Here is a 17,287-nt window from a genome sequence, read left to right on the forward strand (position 1 = left end):
ATTCCCAAATAACTTATCGATTTAATTTATATTTGCAGGCAAGACTGACGGATCTATATCTCTCATATATAATATATCTTCTATTTTAATTGTATAATGATGCCCCCTATTGTACATTATCTTTATAATAAATTATGCTCATGGCATATCACAAGCTTTAATTACATTGCCAAGCACCATTTATAAGGCTATGTAAAAGGACACAGCTTTTGCCTAAACTATAGTGAGATCCAGCATACTGATTTAAGGTATAGAATGTCTCAGGCCAAAAAAGCCATACAAAATGGCACCAGCAATGAACCACTGAATGTATCATTGTGTGGGGACATTTTCAGCAGTGTTCCAAATAGATGTTGTAAAACTACAATTCATCTTAAGCATTATGGTACCTATATCTGTAGGGCACCAAACCCGAATACCATTCCCTATGTAACATGTGTATATATTTGTATTTATATAGCACTACTTGCATAGATAATATAAAGTAAATTCCTTTTTTAGATTAGTGGTCCTTAAGTCCCAGAGAGCAGATGGGAGAACCATTCCTGCTTCCAAAAGCATCTGGTATTGTTTTGAAAGGTTGTAGGCCTCCTGCCCCAGTGTAAGCTCTAAATGTGAACTCTGTAGGTTACTCTACAATTATCCTTCACATTCTATTTGTGGCATTGTTTCTTGTTGGCACTACAGTTGAAATTAAAAAAAAACAAAAAAAAAAACACATTATCCACTGACTGCTCATGACATCACCTCAGCAATGCTTCTGCGGACAGATGTCCCCTGCCGGAGTGCGACTAAGTGACACCAGATTCCTCTAACCTCAATTCCAACCCCCACCCAGATTCCACAGCCCACGTCACAATGTTAAGCAGGACTGCTTGAGCACATTTCCAGGGCAGTAAAGAAACCATCACACCAGCAGGATCCGACTCAAGACCCATTATCCTACTGAGCACAATTAACACTTTCATGGCCTCTGGGATCTTTGATACAAGCCCTGCAACAGGAGTTGAAGAACCACAGGGCGGATTTCTAGATCACTCCATATAAACGACCAACATGGGGCTCCCAAGTTGTTGCAGACACTAAAATTTCAAGTATTCATTCAGCTGAAACAAGTCCAGGGGTGACAGGAGGCAATCTGTTTTAACGGGTGTCCTTTTCCTGGCAGGAAGCCATACCTGACAATCCTTAGTTGTGATATCCCTCAATAAACCACAAGATCCTTCACAGAATGATCTCCCAACCCGTCAAGCTTCATTACACAAAAAGAACAGAAGACCATAAATGACGTAACAATAGATATGTGGGGGAGGGATGTGCAATCCCACCCACAAACACAGCTGACTAATGGCCACTGTATTCCAGAGATGCCGTATATGTGCAAGGCACTCCATGGCTTTTCCTTCTTCCAGGGCCTAGAATTTCTATGCTACATTTAGAAACGTGCAATAATATTAACCATTTCAAATGCAAACAGCTAAGAAGGATCATGGCAAGGGTTATCATAGTGAACGTATTTCCATTATAATATTATTGAGCTTTGCTGCTGTTCATTCTACATATGGTCATGCCCTTCTCCCCATCTTGCTTTGCTAAGATACTGCCTAAATCCCATAAACCATTATTCTTATATGCACACCACCAGTCGTGATGCTGTAACCTTTTTGAGTCAGTTTGACAGGCACTTTTTGAGATACATTTCACTTTGGGGGGAGACACTGCTCCCTATTTCCCAAATGGTTACTAAAGATCAGCAGCAGAATAGAGATCACCTGAAACAAGATTGCCATTATTTGGGAGGCACAAATCACCCAAGGAGATGAGGAACCACTTGAAGACAGACTACTGGCAGAAGGGGGTTAATGTACCAAGTGTCTTGTAGTGAAAGGGTTAAACACTTTCAGCAACTGCTGAATAGTTAAGCAACCCTTTCATGTTTCTCCTGCAACTTTGCTGAAGCTGGATATTGATAGTCCCCAAAATAGTATTTGTTTTCACAGTGAAGCTTAAAAACACTGGGAGAGAAAACAACAATACTAAAAAGATCAATACCAGGCTTTAGTAATGCTGCACCAGAAACATTAAGGCTAAGGCCACACTAGGCGATAGCGCCGCGATTTGACTCGCGGCGACTTTTCGCCGCGACTTTTAAGCCGCAATCGCTGGGGAAACTTTTGCGCTGGCGTCTATGGGGAATCCAGCGTAAAAACACACGCGGCGATCTTTTTTCTATTGTCGCTCGAAATCGCCTAGCGAGGCAATTTCGAGCGACAGTAGAGAAAAGATCGCCGCGTGTGTTTTTACGCTGGCGATTTTTCGCGATTCCCCATAGACGCCAGCGCAAGAGTTTCCCCAGCGATTGCGGCTTAAAAGTCGCGGCGAAAAGTCGCCGCGAGTCAAATCGCGGCGCTATCGCCTAGTGTGGCCTTAGCCTTAAGCTTTACTCGACTGATCAGCAGTAGATAAGCATAAGAGCCCAATAAGAATGAAAAAAAACATTCATATGGTAAAGTCCATTAATATAACCACGGAATACACATAACCTAATGGCAAACATTTCTTGCAAGTTCCTGGTACACATCAAGCCCTGACAATGTAACTTTCATCAGGAACTCAAGTTTTACTTTAATGGCAATCAAAACAACAAAGGGTGTGGCTTGCATGGAGATTGTGCCAAATCTTTTGCACTGCAGCATAATTCAATAATAGCTAAAGTACGACTACAGATATGGATACCCATGCAGCACTAAGATCTGCAATACTGAGAGCAAAGCACTAAAGCTGGCCATCAATGCACAGATAACCATAGGTAATGGTCACAACTTTTTCCGGGACTTTAACTTCCATACAGTTGCGGTCAATTAATTGCCAGAACATCATTGGCTTTATTTTTCCTACTTTAAGCCTACAATTTAAATCTGAATGGTTAGATAGATGCATTGAAACATATGATCAATATCGGAATGTTCGTGATACAAAGAATAAAATCTATGGGCAGATTTAAGGATTACTCCAAGTAACAAGAATCAGCCTAAGGCTCACCAGCTATGGTTGCCACCCGGCCGGTATTTTACCGGCCTAGCTGGAGCCAGTATTACAAATTTACCGGCAATATAGTTGCTCCGTCCCTTTTGCGGCACAGCCCACCCCCATTTGTTCCCGCCCCCCCAACGATCAGATCATAATGCATCCAATACGGGTGGACGGATCGCGGAACTGCATATGCACAAATGCTGCCGCGAACCGACGGGATTTTTTTATCTGCCTGATCGAGATCTGGCCGACTTTCGGACAGATATCAGGGAAGCCTGTCGGATGGGCACACACATGGGCCAATAAACTGCGTCTCGTTCTGTCGGCAGCTTTTATCGGCCAATGTATGGGGGCATTAAGAGACCTAAACTACTGCCATCTTAGAATAGAATCCCATTAGGTGTTGTTTCCCGACTGTGGCTAAAAGCATTTTGTTAGCTCCAGTAGTGATCTGATCTTTAGACTGAGACGTTAACATTTGTAAATAACTTAATCTTTGGTCTGTCTTGTACACCTTATAACATAGAATATAAGTTACTTTAAGATTAGCAGGTACATTTTTCACCAGTATACTTCAGAAGGGGATCAAAGCGAAATATATCTCACAGCACATTGTGTGCATAAACTAGTCTTGCAACTGAAATGTTATATATAAATTTAGCATATAAGTGTCACCGCATTTGGGAACACCATAAACAAATTTCTTTTCTGCCCGTTTTCCAACATTCCATTTTAGATAAATTACATTTTCCCTCTGCAGTCTCTGCCCTACGATCTAAAGAGAAAGAGACACACAGACATGCGATCTAAAACTTAAGATACGAGACGCTCAACACTAATGGGCCTATTTATTATGCTCTGTAAAAAGAAATTCGCAGAAAAAAAAAATAAAAAATAAAAAGTGTACGAAGCTGAATAAAATAAAAGGCAAAATTTATCAAGGTTTGTTTTATTTTACGCCATGTGAATGCCAGCTTTTCTGCCGTTATTTAACACTGCTTTAGATCTTAAGTTCTGGTGTAAGTTGTCCAAAGAAAACGCACCGATATGGAAATTTCCTTCATTTTAACATCATCTAAAAGGTTTCAAGCAGACTGCTTAATTCCTTAATAAAACCAGGGTGTAATCTCATAATGATACAATGTTACAGTTAAGCCATACAAATGAAAATTTCTACACAACAAAATGTTACTCGTTAAATTTAGGGTTATTTAGCTCATAAAATATATATAGCAACCTGGTGAACTACCAATTCAAAATACCAGCAGCATGCCTTGGCGCAGGTAAAGATCAATTTTAGTAATTTATTTCTAATTCCCAGTTTATGATGGAAATGTTTGTTTGGAATATTTCACTGAGTTCTTGAAAATCTGTGTGTGTATGTGTTTCACACAGATGGATTTATTTCTTGTGAAGAAATGGTGCTTCTATTAGGATCATCAGAGTACAAATACACAATTTGGAGCACGCAAGGATCTTGTCAATAAATGACCTCTCAGTGCTCCATATTGTATCTATAAATAAAGTGGTCTAAATGTTCAAGCCAGCTATCCAAGCCCATCCCCTTGGCTGACAGAGCACACAGTAAACAGGAAGTAGCAGAATGGAAGGGGGGGGGTTGTCAGTTTCTCAGTTATGCTGCACAGTGACACTTCCTGCTTTGCACAATGAGCCACAAAGACTCCAAAAAAAGCCAAATCTCAAAGCAACAAGAATCTTCATTGCCAACACTATGAATAAAATGTGTACTAACGGGTGTAAAGGGGGGAAGCAACAAGCCTGCCAAAAACAGACATATGCACATGTGTCAGGAAGGTTGGGAAAAGAAAGATGTACTCATCTTCTAAATCTTCAGTTTAAATTTGCAAAATTAGAAGAAGAAAAAAATGTTTTTAATCTACACGCTTCCAGTTTTCTGTGACAAAATGCACACCCAGTTACCTTTAACAGCATACAGTGGTGTGAAAAACTATTTGCCCCCTTCCTGATTTCTTATTATTTTGCATGTTTGTCACACAAAATGTTTCTGATCATCAAACACATTTAACTATTAATCAAAGATTAGTCAAAGATAACACAAAATGCAGTTTTTAAATGAGGGTTTTTATTATTTAGGGAGAAAAGAAATCCAAACCTGTGTGAAAAAGTAATTGCCCCCTGAACCTAATAACTGGTTGGGCCACCCTTAGCAGCAATAACTGCAATCAAGCATTTGCGATAACTTGCAGCGAGTCTTTTACAGCGCTCTGGAGGAATTTTGGCCCACTCATCTTTGCAGAATTGTTGTAATTCAGCTTTATTTGAGGGTTTTCTAGCATGAACCGCCTTTTTAAGGTCATGCCACAACATCTCAATAGGATTCAGGTCAGGACTTTGACTAGGCCACTCCAAAGTCTTCATTTTGTTTTTCTTCAGCCATTCAGAGGTGGATTTGCTGGTGTGTTTTGGGTCATTGTCCTGCTGCAGCACCCAAGATCGCTTCAGCTTGAGTTGACGAACAGATGGCCGGACATTCTCCTTCAGGATTTTTTGGTAGACAGTAGAATTCATGGTTCCATCTATCACAGCAAGTCTTCCAGGTCCTGAAGCAGCAAAACAACCCCAGACCATCACACTACCACCACCATATTTTACTGTTGGTATGATGTTCTTTTTCTGAAATGCTGTGTTACTTTTACGCCAGATGTAACGGGACGCGCACCTTCCAAAAAGTTCAACTTTTGTCTCGTCGGTCCACAAGGTATTTTCCCAAAAGTCTTGGCAATCATTGAGATGTTTTTTAGCAAAATTGAGACGAGCCTTAATGTTCTTTTGCTTAAAAGTGGTTCCGCCTTGGAAATCTGCCATGCAGGCCGTTTTTGCACCAGTCTCTTTCTTATGGTGGAGTCGTGAACACTGACCTTAATTGAGGCCTGCAGTTCTTTAGATGTTGTCCTGGGGTCTTTTGTGGCCTCTCGGATGAGTTGTCTCTGCGCTCTTGGGGTAATTTTGGTCAGCCAGCCACTCCTGGGAAGGTTCACCACTGTTCCATGTTTTTGCCATTTGTGGATAATAATGGCTCTCACTGTGGTTTGCTGGAGTCCCAAAGCTTTAGAAATGGCTTTATAACCTTTGAAATTGAACTCAGGTGTGATAAACCACAGTTAAGTTATTTTTTAACAAGGGGGGCAATCACTTTTTCACACAGGCCCATGTAGATTTGGAGTTTTTTTTCTCCCTTAATAACGTAAACCTTCATTTAAAAACTGCATTTTGTGTTCAATTATGTTATCTTTGACTAATAGTTAACGGTTTTTGATGAGCATAAACATTTAAGTGTGACAAACATGCAAAAGAATAAGAAATCAGGAAGGGGGCAAATAGTTTTTCACACCACTGTATGTTTAATCTGCATAGGATTGCTTCCTCTATCTGATGGTGTTGTAACACGGGGAGGTGAAAACTTCTGCTTCTTGCCAAGTGTCGCTTTCAACAGATATTTTTTAGTAGTAAAGGATGTAGTACCAAATTAACTGCAATGGGTCAACAGGGGCAATTTGTGACTCCTAAACTACTAATAATCCCTGGCACCAAAGGACCTGGAATTGCCTAATTTGCGTTTGCCCTTATCAGAGAACTAGAAGCGGACCATAAAGCATGACTGACCTGCTGTTTCCAACTCTTCATTTTTTCACATTGTTTTCAGACTGACTTTTCTAGTCAGCTAAAAAATGGACATGTAACACCTGACAGGTCCTTAACTAACCTGAACGTCCAAGTCCATAAATTTACAGAAAGCTGGTCTAATTGGAAAAAAATAAAAAAACAGTACAGCAGTAATACAATCTGCCAAAGATTCTTGTATCTGTTGGTTAAATTACAGTTTCCCTTTTTTTTTTTTTAAATATTTAGTTAAAAACGGTTACATTTGTCCATAGGCTTACAATTTGTATCTTGATTTCATAAACCTACATAACTAATCAACCTACCTTCTGGCCTACTGATACGATCATTGAAGACAGAGAAACCAGACTGTTCTCTACTAATGTGATCTGATTATTTGAACTTACCTATCATGACAGTGGTACTTCCACTGTATGTGTGCCTATCAATGCTCAATAATTGTATTGCCAGGATGGCAACAGTCTACTGAAATTCAAATGTGCCAGTCCGCATTACAAAAAAGGGAAAAGATGTTTTTATTACATCTTGTAGGTAGAACATTTCTTATCAACGTGACTGTGCGGAGAACAGGGGTCTGATCTTTATCCGATTATTGTGAATGATTATTGCATCTCAGGGTGCGGATTGACCCAGAGCATCTTGTTGCACTGAACAGAAAGCCATCTGGGGTGCACAGCTTTAGCAGTCCTGCCCAATATCTTTTTGCTGGTCATGCAAATGTCATGGGACACCATCACACCCCAGCAGAATAGGTTAATTGTATGTACAATCCAATATTGTCCCCACAGTATATGTAATATTCTGGACAAGCTTTTTTTTTTTTTAATATTCTGCTAGGCTGTGATACATTCTAATTGCCTGAAAAAAACAAAACAAAAGCGTGAAGTTTTCAATGTAAGAGTGTAAGTGTTTAGAACTCCTGTAACCAAGGAGTCCAACAGCTTTAAAAGGCTTTTTTTTTTTTCAAATCAATTAACAAGGTGGATTGTCACCAAAGAGGGGCACATGCACACAGAGAAAAGTATCTCCTCGCCTCGGAAACCAAAGCAAGGAATGTATCCAAGAGACATACAGAATGAAGTTAATCCAGTCCAACTCACTGCCTTGCCAGAAGGGAGAGGTTTTTGGTAATACCTCAAATGTACGTGCTAAAAAAATGAAGCATGTATACAAAATCAGACTAGATGTTGGTCATTTTATATACATTTGATATACACAAGTTCTAACATATAACATACATACTTTTAGGCCAAAATAATTGTTTAGGTTCTCTGGAGAGGAAAATAACACTATTCATGAACACTGTTCATCTTTAAAATTAACTTTTGATATAGACTGCTATTCTAAGAAAATTTTAAAATTTTGTTTTGAAAGCTGGAAAGATTTAGGAGAGATAATTAAACAAAAAAATAAATAAATAATGAAGCCCCACTGTGCATATATCACCCCTGTACAAACATCAGCTAAAAACATGGACAACTCTGATTTCAGAGATAAACATGGTGCAGTGCTGCAGTTGTGGCTTGATTACCAACACAATTTGTGAAATTTCCCACATTTGGCCACAAAGCCATTAACCTAATGCGTGACCTCACATAAATAGGAGCATGTGCGATACCAATCCCCAACCTGCAGGCTTATTGCTGCTGGTTAATAGTCTTATAAGTTGTGTCACAAAACACTGGGCAATTGAAACTCTGGACAACTGAAACTCTGGACACTGGACAAATACACAGATATGCAGAGAAGGCATGTTTTGTGCTTACCACAATATATAATTTCATACCAAACTGTCCAGACAATGTTACCCCTTTAACCAATGCTAAAGTCCTCACATTCAGACATTTTTTTTTTACTTTTGACAGAAGTTCAAGTTATGTAGAACTGAGTAAAACAAGAGTTCTTAAAATTGACAACAGCTCAACAATGTCTGAAACCACCCCACCAACTCCCATATTTATCTGCCTGAAAGCTTGGCTTTAAGGTCTATTACACAGCAGATTAAGGCTTGCCAAATGTTTCATATTTAACTTTACAGTAGGTGGAAATTTAGGGTTTAGAGTTGCCCTAGAAAACATTGCAGGCCAAATCCCCACCCACTGTATCATAGACCTTATATGTGTCATAGAGCGTATATTGAACCATGTCGTTTATTATGGTGTTACACAAATTTATTTTTGAACAATTTAATGAGTAGTTACAAAAAAAAAAACAAAAAAAAAAAACAAGTGAACTGCATTTCTACTTCCATTAATAGTTCAAGATCCTAGTAATATGTTGCAATTTCTGTATTTTCATATTTTTCACAATTTAATTATGCAGGTTACAAATCTTTTAGGTTTCCCCACTGACTTGCATAATGTGTCTTTACACCCAAGAGTGGGGGTGCCTCCCTCTGGAACATCATTTGTTTTTCTTGGTCTCAGTATTTAGAGACACAAACAAACAAAACATGAGGTTTCAATCATTCCCCAGTTGTACATTATGTACCTGGAAATACTGCAGTCCTACCATTCTATAATCCAGGTGGAGGATTGATGGTCCTGAGCGTATGTATTGACCACCAGTACAGGATTTGCACATGAGATATTCAGGAGGCCATTATCCTTAACACATTTATAAAATAAAGCGCCAATATATTCTGCAGTACCGCACAATAAATTGGTGTTTACAAAAAAAAAAAAAAAAACTTTTTTCAGTAAAAATGTTCTCCTCTATATGATGTCAATTAATCTGTTCCAGTAACCCATCCACCACTTTCTGCCATTTAAAATTATTTAGTGGGGTTTAAGCAAGTTTCTTTGAAAAAAAAAAAAAATCCACAAAGCAACAATAAAGTAAGCAAGCATTTATTACACCAGAGTTGTCTGAAAATTTCCTATGTATTTATGGGTCCTGTGTGTAACGTAAGCATGAAACACACACATTGCACCATTTTGTACAAAGCTACGTCAGTTTGACACTGTGCAAGAACACTTCCTGTTGGATTACAAAATACAAGAGAAATTGTTTAAGAGAAGCAGGAAGCAGCCCTTCACTCACAAGAGAAGTAAATCAACTTCCCACAAAATAAATCAGAAATTCGTTACTGTTGAGTTCTGAGAAAAGTGCTTTGACATACCTCGCCAATAAGTATTTGTGAGAAGTCTAATAAGATGGAGCATTCCCAGGCTGGCAACAGCAGCCAATTACCACACACAAAAAATTGAAATTGTGATGCCAAATAGCTCCAGCACAATCACTTGGCTGCAGGTCAAACAATCAGATGGCACAGGAAGTTGGACATCACATCTTGTTGGTCTATGACACACCACAAACACTGGCAAAAGGACCATTATGAAAACCACAGCCTAATGTCAGAGACAAAGCCCATCCAAGCACAAAGGCGGCTGCACAAACTCCCGCAGTTTGATCTAGAAAACAATATGAATTTACCTATAAAGCTTACTAATTCTATAAATGAGAAACAACTGCAACTTTGAACAAAGCAAGTCTGCCAGGAGGCCCTAAATAGTATTTAAACTAATTTGGTAAACATCAATTACAACCAACATCACTAGGGCAGAACAGAAATCCCTGCCCATGTCTACTGGCCAGGTAGGATAGTTAAGATAAAAGCAAAGTGCTGGTAATTAACCCACAGAACACAAGAAACAAATTGTGGGATTCTGGGACCAGAAGATTAGTCACCCACAATAAATCTTCACTACTGTGTATGACTAACCTCCTGCAAACTGGCAATGTATATCACCGGTGAGAAAATCTATGCAGCACTTAATTTTTCCCAAAGTCACCTCGCTAGGAAAATTCTGATGACTTCGAAAAAAACCCCCAAAAAAAACCGAAGCAACTCATTGGTTTTCTCACCGGCAATTTACATTATTTCTGATGGGAAAGCATTTGCAGATTAGTCACCCGTGGTAGTGAAGATTTATTGTTGACAACTAATCTCCTAGTGTGCCACTGCCCTAAATTGTCATATTTTTGTCCTCCATGCATGTCTCTCTCTAGTTATTGACTGAAAATGGATATACCTGCTCAGATTTGCTCAGACATTGGAGCAAATTGGAACTTGCCTGGACATGTATGGCACCTTGGACGCGTTAACTTTAACAGCCAGTTCCATCATCTGATCAAACTGAAGCAAATCTATACAGTTCAAAAACTACAGGGTGTGTTTACGAACACTGCAGAAAATATCACTAAGCACGTTCCCCATAGCAATCAATCAGCAATAAAGTTTTGAAAACAGAAGCAAAGACCTGATTGGTTGCTATGGGCAATATCACCAGTGATATGTATCTCCAACAATATTAAACACGACCCTATATTTTCTAAGCACATTGACGGGGTACTGGCAGATGCGGAAGTGTGCAAAGCAGCTTTCCTTACTTCCTCCCAGATCAAATTGTTGAGACGTAACTGTAGGCTTGTGGGCAAACCATCAAGTTGTCTGCATATGACCACCTTAAAGTGATTCTTACATGTTCCCATGAAATCATAGGCATACAGTATATGACTAGAACTGTAGCAGCAATAATAGACCAGTGGTGCCAGCAGTTAGCGGAATTGGAGAGAGCACTGCTTTTGTCATCATGCTGGGCTGTAGGTGGCTCAGTCCTTCAATAAACTGAAATAAAATTAAAAAGTACTGCAGAAAACTGCAGCTGAGACACCACTAAACACCCCTTTTACCAGTTCTGCAAAGATTTAGGGGTAAATTCGATGCCGGAGGCTGTTCAGTCTGGAACATGGCTGATTTGTTTCACGGAGGGGATTTTTGCGTGGGAACAAGAGGAGCAGTAATGGAGGGCAAATGTGAGCAGCGACAGCCAGATGCAAGTGGCACAAGGCAAAGGCAGTATCAATCCGGCAGGTGGTGAAGAGTCTACCAAGTGTGCCATTAGCCTAAAGTAAATAGGCTGCAAGTGTCTGCAAATGGGGACTAGAGCAGGTCCAGACAGGGATTCAAAATAGGGCCTAGCATTTCAAGTACACAGAGGCATTAAAAGCCCCCTCTACAGGGTGACTAGCACCTGTACAGTGACTTTTTGACATCTTACAGCAGCCCCTCTGACATTTGCCAGAACCTACAAATAGCCAGTCTGGGCCTGTTAGAGTGCAACCATCACCTGACATGCACTCACAGTTAATGTGTGACTTTTTACATTTAAGGCTCCAAATCTGTGGGCTACTTAAAAACGATGATCACCCCAAGTGCCACTGCCCTAACTTAGGTGCAGAAGTATTTTTAAGCTTATTAGACATGCGGCTTTTTTAAACCAGTTAAGAGAAACGGTGCGTCTTGTCATTTGTTTTACTGGAGGCTGCCTGTCACTTGGTGCTAGAGCTTCTAAGCCAGCTGAAAAGCACCAGTCTAAGTTACATGTGCTACGAGTCTAGGGCATCTGTTTTTACAATTATGCATCATATTAAGCAGGCCATTGTTTTCACTATTTATAAGCACCCACAACTGGTCAGTCGCGCAGAAATGTGATCTAGGTTGTGTTCGTGCAGGGAGCAATATTCTCTCTTAACACAGCAGCCTTTACTCTCAAACAATCAAGGAGCCCAACTGTGCACACAGCAGAAAGCCACTCTGTCCACTCTCCAGTGATAAGGGGCAGGACACCACATTAGACAATGGGCTGGACTCTGCTAAATGACATATTACATGTCTTCTCTTCTGGACATTTTTTTCAAGGAGGCAAAACGAGTTTTGATATTTAAGAAACAGAGGGAAGGGCAAAAGCACCGAACATTTTACAGAGCGCCATTGCACAGTAAGAAAGCAACAATTATTCAATTAGCAAAGGCTTTCAGCACGGCACAGAAGGTTAAATATTGACCTTCATGGCGCTGTTTCAGGAAACTGTCCAGGGAGCACAGATTTTAGTTGGTTGAGAGCATCCAAATGTAAATGTTTCAGCCCATTTAATCTTCCACTACAAGCTTATAGCAAACAATGCCTGCACCAGAAAGGAGCCCACTCCTCAAGAACAGCAGGCTTTACAGGGTTAAAGTCTCGCCATGTAGCTAGCAGTCATAGGTTACCCTATGAACGAATACCCTATTCAGAATATGCCAGTCTGACCTGAAAATGAGATGTATTTATTTATAATCAAACTGCTTCTGTGCCACCATAATAAAGAATATCCTACAAGCAAAGGGGTGGGTGCAGGACCCCCCCCCCCTCCCATCTCACAAGAGGTAAAGTTGTAAACAAGCACAGTGATTGGCCCAGTTAATATTTGTGCTTAGAGCAATGTAAGCCGGCAAAGCTTGTCATCTGTACAAACAACCCCTCCTACCAAAACAACACTACGCCTGAAAGGGGTGTCAAATTTGCTGCTCTCCACATATCTGTGAACTACAGCTCCCAGCACCCCTAAAAAAAACAAACTGGAAACTGCAGCTCATACCAATCTGAGCCACAAGAGATATACAGCAAATACCTTATCAACACTTGACTATATCTCAGTTTTAGCAAACAGGGAAGGGCATAACCATTGTGTTAAACTTCAGCCACTTTAGATTACGCAAGGTGTTGATATAATCGGAGACCTGTGCAATCGGCACTAGTACTACAGCGCCAAGCAGCACAAAGGCACCAAAAGGGCGACTTACCTGGTGCTAAATATTTGTAATAAAGCGTTAGAATAACATTGAACATACTAATAAAGGAATGAAAAGGTATCCCACTGATGATACATGGTTGTATAATGTGCACCCAACGTCACGGAGAGCACCCAGTGTGTACCTATCACTCAGCTAGCGGATCTGTAGTTTCAGCAAAGCATCAAACCCATATTGTGTCCAGCAGAGAACAAAGGGGTGGGCTCTGGGCTTTTCCCCAGGCCCTTACCCCACCCTTTTGAAAAGAGCTCCTAGTAAAGGATATGATAAATCTGGGACATAGTGGGGGGTGTCAGTGTAAGTCAGCTTGGCACAAGGGTCAATGGCTGCAGTTGAGTCACAATACATTAGGCAAATTATCAAATATGAACATGAAAGTCTCAGGCCAGAACATTAGGCAGGAACAAACAGATTTAGGGTGACATGACCCCAATCAACCCCCCTGATTTGTTTCTCCATTTAAGTGAGAGGAGCACTGGGAATAGCACCCACAAGCAATAACAGAGAAGAGACGACCCCACAGCAATGTAGGCTACAGAATATTGCACTAAAAGATAAATACGGCGATAGGAAATGAAAATCTTGCAACGTCTACATTGCCTATAGGTGCTGCGCCCAATACAACCATATAGTGCTATTCCCCTCCCCCCTCTCATTTGCAAAGGAGGAGTAGGGGGGACCCTGTTTCCCCGTTCATTTCAGCCCCATAAATCCAATAAACCCCAGAAATAATTGCAGGAATGGGTAGCCGAGTGTCCCCCCTAACTGCTCCTGGGGCTGTCACTCCAACGATGGTCCGTAGGGACGAGGATGACGGGGGATTGTGGGGCGCTGTGCTTACCGGCTGTGGCTGTGTAGCTGCTGTACTGCTGCCTCTCTCCTTCCCCCTTCAGTCAGTGCGCTGTCTCTACTCTCTCTGCTCCTCTCATTGAGTCGCGCTGCCAAACCCAAGTGCTGATGTCATCGCTGGGTAACTTAAAGAGACAACACCCTTTTTGTTTCTAGAGAGGCTTCTTCTCTCAGTGAGTCACTTGAGCGGCACAAACAGGTATGACACGCACATACATGACGCATTAGGAACTGGATACACTTTTATATAAATATGTGCGTGTGACCAGTGACCTAACTAGATCATACTGGGCCCCACAACAAGGGCCCCTAACATATCCAGAGATGTTGGCCTGTTTTACCAATATTTATAGAAATGGAATATGGATTAGAGCCTCATGGGGCCCCCTGAGGGGTAGTTACCCCCCTGCATGTGACACTGTATTATGGTGGCTGATAAGGCGGGCTTCTCCTGTGATGGAATCAGACACAGTTAAGCTGGCCATAGATGTTGAGATTTTTAAAAGATCAGATCCTGATCGTGAGACCACGATCTTATCAGAACGATCGTAAGAATTTACCATCAACTAAAAAGAACAATTTACCAGGAAAACAAAGGGGAGCTGCCTGCTTGGCCCTGCAAACATAGAGAGATTGCACTGGGACCGACAAAGATTTTTTGACCTGGCCGATCAACTTCCCGACAGATGTCTGCCGAAAAATCGTAAGATGTACGATCGTTCGAATACCACTAACCACACGATAATTGGTCGGGCTTCCCTAAAATCGGTCGTTCGGCAAGAAGAATCGTCGCGTCTATGGGGAGCTTTAGGGTATGGCCACACGAGGAGATTCGGGGAGATTTTGTCGCCTGGTGACTAATCGCCAGGTCTTTTGAGCGACTATCTCCCCGAACTGCCTCAGCGTCTTTCCCCATAGGCTAGAATAAAAAGTCACCCGCGCTAATGCACATGCGGCAATGCGTTTTCAATAGTCGCCCAAAGTTGGGCGTGTGCATTAGTGCAGGCGACTTTTCATTCTAGCCTATGGGGAAAAACGCTGAGGCAGTTTGGGGAGATAGTCGCTCAAAAGACGAGGTGATTAATCGCCAGACGACAAAACCTCCCTGAATCTCCTCGTGTGGCCTTACCCTTAGGGTCTGGCCACACAAGCAGATTCGGGGAGATTAGTCACCAGGCGACAAATCTCTTTTTCGCGGCGACTAATCTCCCCAATCTGCCTTCGGCCGGCTAAAATGAAAATCACCTGGGGCAGGCATACGGAGCGCTTTGTTTACCGAAGTCGCCCGTAATTGCCTCTTGAGGAAACTTCGGGCGACTTCGGAAAGCAAAGCGCTCCGCGTGCCAGGGTTGCCAACTCTGCCGGGCAGATTTAGGGAGATTAGTTGCCAGGCAACAAATCTCCTCTTCTTCGCGGCGACTTATCTCCCCGATCTGCCTTCCGCCGGCTAAAATGAAAATCGCCTGGGGGCAGGCACACGGAGCGCTTGGTTTTCTGAAGTCGCCCGTAATTGCCTCACGAGGAAACTTCGGGCAACTTCGGAAAACAAAGCGCTCCGTGTACCAGGGTTGCCAACTCTGCCGGGCAGATTTGGGGAGATTAGTTGCCAGGCGACAAATTTCCTCTTCTTCGCGGCGACTAAACTCCCCGATCTGCCTTCTGCCGTCTAAAATGAAAATCCCCTGGGGGGCTTACACACGGAGTGATTCGTTTTCCGAAGTCGCCCGTAATTGCCTCACGAGGAAACTTTAGGCGATTTCGGAAAACAAAGCGATCCGTGTGCCAGGGTTGCCACCTGGCCGGTAAAAATTATGGTTGATCCCAATGTTATTAATAGGGAAAAAAGATAAATATATAGGAAGGCTGGTCGTTTTTTCCAGAAACGGTGGCAACCCTGGCCCCCAGGCGATTTAATTGTAGCCAGCGGAAGGCAAATCAGGGAGATTAGTTGCCGCGAAGAAGAGGAGATATGTCACCTGGCGACTAATCTCCCCGAATCTGCCCATGTGGCCAGACCCTTAAAGGGGTGGTTCACCTTTAAGTAAACTTTTAATATGTAATAGAATGACCAATTCTAAGCAACCTTTCCATTTGTTTTCATTATTTATTTTGTATCGTTTTATAATTATTTGCCTTTTTCTTCTGACTCTTTCCAGCTTTCAAATGGGTGTCGCTGACTCCATGTAAAAGACAAATGTTCTGTAAGGCTACAAATTTATTACATTTATTATTATTGTTACTTTTTATTACTCATATTTCTATTCAGTCCCTCTCCTATTTATATTCCAGTCTCTTATTCAAATCAATGTACCCCATCTAAATAGCAAATGCTCTTTAAGAATACAAATGTATTGTTATTGACAATTTTTATTTCTCATCTTTCTAGTAAGGTCCTCTCCTATTCATATTCCAGTCTCTTATTTAAATGAATGCATGGTTGCTAGGGGAATTTGGACCCTAGCTACCATACTGGTTATAATGGAAACTGAAGAGCTGCTGAATAGAAAGCTAAATAACTGAAAAACCACAAATAATAAAAAATGAAAACCAATTGCAAATTGTCTCAGAATATCACTCTCTACAACATACTAAAAGTTAACTCAAAGGTGAACAACCCCTTTAATACCGTTTCGTTATGTCTTGGAGGAGGGCTCCTATCATAAGTGTATCAGCAGGAAAATAGGACGTTTTTTTCTCCACAAAGTTTTGTTTACTTTAGGCGAAAAAAGGGACCAAGTTTACTATTTACATAAGATCTATATATTATAAGCATATAATACACAAATGCCATGAACATCTTGTAAATTATATCCTTATCAACGGTTACATGTCATCAGTTATAAACAGTGGCTAGTGATGTCATCAGTTATAAACGGTGACTAGTGATGTCATTTTTGTCACATGACTCACTAAAACTTGGAACTTGGAAAATATGAGGCTATTAGAAGCAACCTTGGAGTACCATGACCTGTATAAGTCATGAAACTCCTCTGTGACTTATAATATCCTTATATTTTACAATATGGGGTACTTTATTCACTATATGTATTTATAGTAGACTGAAAACACACTAACTAAATCTGTAATAAAACGTATAGCCTTAGAG

At 41.1% G+C, this 17,287-nt stretch overlaps 1 protein-coding gene across 3 annotated transcripts in view; it reads right to left on the reverse strand.

Moving 5' to 3' along the window:
- Positions 1–14,325, reverse strand: part of tptep2-csnk1e.S (TPTEP2-CSNK1E readthrough S homeolog) — a 39,259-nt gene extending 24,934 nt beyond the window's left edge. Inside the window, exon 1 of one of the 3 annotated variants that reach the window (XM_018261257.2) lies at positions 14,174–14,325. The gene's annotated coding sequence lies outside the window, so the exon portion shown is untranslated. Of the gene's footprint in view, positions 1–13,323; positions 13,348–13,456; positions 14,080–14,173 lie in introns of those variants that run through there. The other 2 variants (XM_018261258.2, XM_041561654.1) reach the window with 2 other exon arrangements.
- Between the last annotated feature and the right edge of the window lie 2,962 nt (positions 14,326–17,287).

This window comes from Xenopus laevis, chromosome 4S (genome assembly GCF_017654675.1).
Source record: "Xenopus laevis strain J_2021 chromosome 4S, Xenopus_laevis_v10.1, whole genome shotgun sequence".
NCBI lineage: Eukaryota > Metazoa > Chordata > Amphibia > Anura > Pipidae > Xenopus > Xenopus laevis.